A 7,979-nucleotide genomic window follows, 5' to 3' on the forward strand; every position below is an offset into this window, starting at 1 on the left:
AATAATTCAACAAGGTAAAATGTATGAAAATTTAATATAAGTTATTCTAGTTTATGAAAAAAAAACTAGTCAATTTATAGTCACAATATATTTAGTACAAATAAAAAAATTTCAGCAAAACTCGTAAAGTGTCAAAAATTTGTGCTATTTTAGAGTTGAAAATTTATAAAACGTACAATTTTTTAGATGAGGTTTGGACACGTAATTCAAAGTTGCTCAAAATATTAATTCAAACTGAACCCAAAAAATTCACAAAAGATCAATTATTAAACTAAGAATAACGGATTTATTTATTTTGTTCCAAGAAAATGCATTATTTACGAAAAACAATTCAACCCGTTGTATTATGAAAAGTAAAATAAATGTTTTCCAGAGCGATACCGTCTCCGCTCAATATCGTTTTTCCCGTATAATAATAATTATTATTATAGCATCGAATTCAAAATATTTAACACGTCCATAACAGTGACCCACACAGTACCTTAGACAGAACGGTATCCGGCACTTTTTTTTTTTTTTTAATAATAATTATTTATCAACATGCCATGTTTTGGCTTAAAATTATTACCTTTGCACGTCGCTTTCGAATCCTCGGTCGGTGCTTCAGCACTCGAAACGCCTGTTGCGCGTGCAACTATACTATATCGTGAATACGACCACAACACACGATGACGACGACAATATTTGTGTAGTACGCGTATGGGACGCGTGCCGTGACTTTCGGTAGCGCCAATCTAGCGCCCCTGTGTACAGCGTGTCCAAATGCCGTTAACCGACTGCGCGCGAAGCGTCGAATATTGTCCTGAGCGACGTCACGGGTTTCCGTCGCTAGCGCCAACCACCGCGAGCAGCGATTGGCACTCCGCGAACCGATCGCCGGCCACGACCGTGGAAGACGATCAAAAATTAATTGCTCGAGAAAGAATAAAACAACTAATTTCGCCTCCGACGCCTTTGCAAATCCGTATGATCCGGGCAAACCGTTTTGGTACGGCGCCGTGTCCTCTTTTACGTCATTAATTTTTTACAACTACTATTTTATTTTGTTTTTTATTTGCCCACATAACGACGCGTATTTCGTTCGTCCGCCACGCCACCCGTATTATACGTTATGATATGTCATTATACACCCATTACGTCTGGTGATGTGTTTACCTCGTAATGCGTATACAATATACAGGTAGGTACTCGATTATAATGATGGGTGGTATGGACGTGATAGTCACTCGGGGCAATGGGCTGTTGTTGGTTTCGAAATGTTTTCTACCGCTAAATGTCCTTTGTTGAAATGGCAAGGCGAGACCGAGTTTAAATAAATTTATATTGTTATTAGGTACTTTATTTATATAATAATAATAATTTACGATCAAGTACTATGTAACATATTTTTTTTTTTTTTTAATAATAATTATTTATCAACATGCCATGTTTTGGCTTAAAATTATTACCTTTGCACGTCGCTTTCGAATCCTCGGTCGGTGCTTCAGCACTCGAAACGCCTGTTGCGCGTGCAACTATACTATATCGTGAATACGACCACAACACACGATGACGACGACAATATTTGTGTAGTACGCGTATGGGACGCGTGCCGTGACTTTCGGTAGCGCCAATCTAGCGCCCCTGTGTACAGCGTGTCCAAATGCCGTTAACCGACTGCGCGCGAAGCGTCGAATATTGTCCTGAGCGACGTCACGGGTTTCCGTCGCTAGCGCCAACCACCGCGAGCAGCGATTGGCACTCCGCGAACCGATCGCCGGCCACGACCGTGGAAGACGATCAAAAATTAATTGCTCGAGAAAGAATAAAACAACTAATTTCGCCTCCGACGCCTTTGCAAATCCGTATGATCCGGGCAAACCGTTTTGGTACGGCGCCGTGTCCTCTTTTACGTCATTAATTTTTTACAACTACTATTTTATTTTGTTTTTTATTTGCCCACATAACGACGCGTATTTCGTTCGTCAGCCACGCCACCCGTATTATACGTTATGATATGTCATTATACACCCATTACGTCTGGTGATGTGTTTACCTCGTAATGCGTATACAATATACAGGTAGGTACTCGATTATAATGATGGGTGGTATGGACGTGATAGTCACTCGGGGCAATGGGTTGTTGTTGGTTTCGAAATGTTTTCTACCGCTAAATGTCCTTTGTTGAAATGGCAAGGCGAGACCGAGTTTAAATAAATTTATTTTGTTATTAGGTACTTTATTTATATAATAATAATAATAATTTACGATCAAGTACTATGTAACATGTTTTTTTTTTTTTTTTGATATTATATAAGTATTAGTTTTTAAAATCATATTAAAACAACTAAAATATTTTGTGGTAAACATATAAATTATTATTCTACCTATTAAAACTGTTTTAATTTATTTTTCGACTATTTGTCGACATAGCAAAGTATAATACGACACTTTAATGCAGCGGTTCTCAAACTTTTACGATCATGGCACCCCTAAAAAATAGTTTGTGTTTCGGGGAACTCCGATGTCTTTAATTCCAACTCAAATACAATTTTTTTGAAAAAAAAAAAAAGATAACCAATAGGTACTCTAAAAAATGTTTTAACGATACTGTTAATGCATATTCTTTTTTAAAATTAGTTTAATAAAACAATTTTCGATCAAAATTTTAATAATATATTTCCAAATATAACATAAAATAATTTTCACAATAATCACATACATCAGGCGGAACCTTTGACATTGTTTCATGGAACCCTAAAGTTCCGAGGAATAGCGGAACATACTTTGGGAAACGCTGCTTTAGTGACTAGTTTAAAGTTGAAAGTAAATATTTTATATCATGCATTGGTATAAATTGGGTTATATTGGGTATAAAAACATATTTTATTTAAATAAAAATATAAAAATACCTTAGTTGGTTTTCAATTTCTTTTCGTACATCGTGAGTTACATTTAGATTTTTATGATTGAGATTTTATGCATTCCAGATGTGAAAGGATTCTTACAAGTCCAAAAACTTTTGAGCCTCATCCTTTATCCATTCCACTTTTTCCGTGAAATATATGTACAATTTAATTTAGTTATTTTTTTTTAATTTAATTATCAATACTTAAAAACAACGATTAAATGTATGTCTTTAATAAAAATTGAATTAGAACAAGCTTGCCAAATGATATGCCAGTGGTAAAGGCCGATTAAATTACGCAACTCGTTTCTTTTGGAGCGGTACAACTTACCGACAATTTTCGTATAGACGTCGTTTGGCTGAGTATGAACGCGCTTAGACGAGTCGAAACATTGTGTAGTATACTGAGTCGGCCTGTATAATACCAATGACTCAGACTCGTTGAGTCACGTGCTATAGAGATGCGACTTTAGACTTTAGACAATCATAAAAAATCCAAAATTAAATTCTCTAGCCTTAAATAAGTTACAACCACACTATGAATATACAGTCGTATATGCACAATGCACATGTTATGACATAGAAGATATTATATACCTGTCAACATTTTGCTTCATATAGGCAACTAACTTTGGCTTTAATGTCTTCAAAGCAGTCTTCAACTACGAGAATTTGAAACAATACAATAAGTAATAAGTCAGTTTTTTAAAGCTAAAATATAGATAAGTACATTAATATTATTGATATTTCGTGGAAATATTCTCTTTGCGGCAGATGGTCACGGTGAATTTTCCTAGACTCATTTTCAAATGTAATACATAATTTTAATTTTTTATGATATTCATTAATTTGTAATATTTTAGTTTATCATGAGCTTATATTACCAAAACCACTTAAACAATCGTTATATTCATTTATTATGAATTAATTGATTTATATTGAGTTTATTAGAGCTAACGAAATGATAAAAAAATAAAAATATTACTATTCATGTCACCATAATTTACTCTAAGTTAATATATTTATATTATATAGAATAGTTAATTCTATAATAAATTATAATACATATACTGCATAATACTTAATATTATAAGCTAGGTATATGGTATTATGTACCAATTGAACAATAGTCTTAATCTCTATTAAAATTCACCATAGTAAGTACTCATCTGAAGTACTCAATGTGATCTGACTACTATATTGTAATTTCAAAAACCGGATGTCCATGGAAAAGCCGGAAATCCGAAACAGTCAAGGCACTATGAAATAAATATCGCGTCAAATGGATTTCGGTATGTTAGTTTAGATGTACACCGATAGACATTTTTATTATTATTGAACCACATATAAAAAAAAATAAATAAATAAATCGAATTTTCAAATGCGAAAAAGAGTTTACACGAAATCTCAGAAACTGAACAGAATGATTAATGTATTTCTGGAACAGTCCTGATGACGTTAAAAAATGATCAATTGTTTTTTTACAACATACGTATGTACAATATAGGTACATATTATATAGAAGCTATGATGTACCCTGAAACAGGTCGTCTAAGAATCCAGTTAGAGCGTTGAAAAATTACAAAATATTACGAATTTACTGTTGACAATAAATATATACACTTGATAAGCCCACACACTATATGGAAACTATTAACCGGCACATATATATTTTGAAGTCCCCTTTAATAATATAAAGACTTACGGCTTCTTAAGTACTTATTACACAATATTATATGTATATATTAATACTATTACCATGTATGAAAATGTTGATAATATGATGTTATTTATAAGTTGTACATGCAATTAAATACATATTTTGCCACAATGCAGGTTATAATAAAATTATCATTTGAAAATTAATTATTAAAAATATTATTTTGTTAACTTCTCATACTGTTTTTATAGTTAGCAAATAAATATATATTATATATATTATGTATTTTATACTTAATAACACGAATTTTTCAATTTTGATTAGATAATCTATATAAATAACATAATAAAACAACATATCAAAAATCATTGAAAACCAATATGAGATAAAAAAAATTTACTTGATTAAATTATTCACATTGACAAATAAAATTGAATATATATAGATACATATAATCTTTATTTATTATTCAATAATAATGTATAATTTATAATATTTATAAATAAAAATATATAATGTAAATATCAAAAACTGTATTACCAAAACTTAAAATATTATTTTATTATACTTCACTTGCTGTTTCTAAAATTTTTAAAACCACATTAAGTTTAACCTTATAAATAAAACTTAATCAAACATTGTTATGTACTTTGTATATTTTTATATTTTTTAACAACATTTAACAGAGAGCTTTTATCATTTATTATAAGTACTATTTATAGTTTCTCCTTAATGTTTCTACTTCCTGTCGATTACGTTTTGCTTTTTATTTTTTCACTGAAAAAATAAAAATAATTTAATTTTAATAGTAACTTAATGTGCAAATATATTTACAAAATAACTCGGAAACGTATAATCGATAAACAATGGTGGTAAACAGTACAATCGTACATCATTAAAGTATTACTAGACCGACGTCTAGAGTGTAAAAAATTTTTCACATTTACAAAATAAAAAAATTTTATTACAATTTATGTTTAAATAATGAACTTAAATCTTTTAATCCCTAAAATATTAATATTAAGTAAATAGAGTCCAGCAAGTTTAAAAAAAATATTTTATTTATTTTAGATTCGGAGAAAATAAGAAAGCAATGTATTTTTTTTTCAGATTTGTTTATTAATTGTAATGTTTATATAAATTACAACTAAATTATGCTTTTACGACCACATAACTTCAGTAACTAAATCAAATATTACGAAAGTAATATATATTTCCACGTAAGTAAATCTGGCATCAATGACCTACTAAATGGTTTAATTGTATCTAATAATTATAGTAAAAAGTATAATTTTTAGATTCCAGACCAATATAAAATAAATAAATATATGATCATATATAATATTTAAAACATAATATTGACACGAAATTCCGTTATATACCAATAATAACATCATAATATAACATTAGCAATTATTTTTATTTTACACTACAAGAAGTCATTCTAAAGAAATATTTTGATAAAATAAACCAAAAAAAATACATAATACATTACAAGTGCTGCATAAATAAAAATAATTATTTTAATAAATATTAAATCATCTCATTTAAAAACTGTTCTTATTTGATACCTATCAATTTATTAAAATATTACGGAGTTTATAAAAATAAATCAATATTGAACAATATAATTTTATGTCGTCGTGCATTATAATAGTTAATCAAAATCTTAAATATAATAAGTATATACTCTCATTTACAGTATGAATAAGATAAAATACTCGTCCTATAAGTTTAAACTAAATCTTACACTTCTGATTTGAAAAAAAAAAAATCAAAAACGTTTGAATAAAAATAACATTGTTCATCATTAAATATACTCCTTACACTATGAAGAACAAACATTTTTCGACAGAATTTGAAATATGCTCTTACAGAATAACTATACAACTATATTTTAAGTATTAGTTAAGTAATAAATTACTAAAACACATTTTGGAATTTAATATTCTTAACATTTTGTGTACAAGCGGTTTCTTGTATTATTATATTTAGTTTATTTTATAAATTTAATAAACTTAATATTTTTATAAAGTCCTATAAATAATAATAATAAGTTCAATAAAAAATAATAATAATAATATGCCTACTGCCTAGAATACTAAGCATTTATCTGATTTAATTTATTATTGTAAATATTATTATTCATTATTCACGTACTATTAAAGTATTAACACAGTATTACATTTTGATAACAGTTAATTATTTAAAATAAATGCATTTATAGAAAACAGAATTATTTAAAACAATTTAATATCAAACACTTATAATATTAATTTTGTTTTATTTCGAATAATTATTGCATTATTAGTTTATTAAAGTAATATAATACAATTCACCTTTTGTTAGTAGAGTCATTGTCAAAATTTAAGTATTAAAAGGTTAATAATTTTTAACAATTTTATAATACTATTTTAATGTAATTATAAAAATTAATATGGTCCCTTTAGGACCATTAAGAGGTATGAACTGTGAATTTCGTATCATTATAAATAAAAAGTCCATAATAAATTATCTCCTTGCTGATCAAAATATAGGACCTACAGTTTTTTTTTTTTTTTAATTGTTCATTTAAAGATAATTTATAATCTATACTAACGTGGTACTATAAGTAAGAAACTCGTTCATCTATTTTATGATTTCCTATTTTAAATTTGCAATAGTTTTTTTTTTTTTTTTTAAAAAAAAAAAAAAAATTGGATGTTTTAGTTAATTGGTTTGGTGTGTTAATGTAACTTAATTCAGTATGTTTTTTAATATGGAAGAGTGTGGTCCAAAAGTTGGTACAGTTGGTGTTTAGTAATATTTCGTCGATGGTAGTGATTAAATTGAGATAGTGAATTTATAAGAAGTTTAAAATACCTACATTGGTATGTATTATTAAAATATAATGATCATTAATATTTAAAAAAAAAAATATAGTAGCTATTTAAATTTAAATAATAATAACAACAACATTTTAACACATACCTACTTCAATTGTATATTGTTTGCTGTGTTGAAACTAAGTATATTATAACTTGAACACAATAAAACATTTTTGATTTTTTATTTCCAGAAAAATAAAATTTAAACTTCAAAATATTAGGTACATAAAAAACTTTTGTTATAATTAATTCATACTAAGACATACAAGATTTGCAAGTGGATAAAAACTGTTCATTAAACAAATGCATTAAGTCTCATAATGTAAATTCTTTGATGAATATGGTTTTCAAAAACAAAGCTCAATTGTAATCAAATATTTTTTTTTGATTTTGAAGATAAATGAATAAAAATTAATTAATATATTTATTATAGTGTTGATTTAATTAAAAAATGTAGAGATCCAAGTATTAATATTTTTCAACTTAAACAATGTGTAATAAAATTTAAAAAAATTAAATGTCAATATTAGAATATAGAATTAAGAGTTTGGGCGCAATCATTCAC

At 27.6% G+C, this 7,979-nt stretch overlaps 1 protein-coding gene across 2 annotated transcripts in view; it reads right to left on the bottom strand.

Annotated features, from left to right (window-relative positions):
* The window catches only part of LOC114126390 (neuropeptide CCHamide-1 receptor-like), a 123,775-nt gene extending 122,116 nt beyond the window's left edge, over nucleotides 1-1,659 (bottom strand). The window contains exon 1 of one of the 2 annotated variants that reach the window (XR_007604865.1): nucleotides 1,449-1,659. The gene's annotated coding sequence lies outside the window, so the exon portion shown is untranslated. Of the gene's footprint in view, nucleotides 1-568; nucleotides 764-1,448 lie in introns of those variants that run through there. The other variant, XR_007604864.1, reaches the window with a different exon arrangement.
* Between the last annotated feature and the right edge of the window lie 6,320 nt (nucleotides 1,660-7,979).

This window comes from Aphis gossypii, chromosome 3, assembly GCF_020184175.1.
Source record: "Aphis gossypii isolate Hap1 chromosome 3, ASM2018417v2, whole genome shotgun sequence".
Classification (NCBI taxonomy): domain Eukaryota; kingdom Metazoa; phylum Arthropoda; class Insecta; order Hemiptera; family Aphididae; genus Aphis; species Aphis gossypii.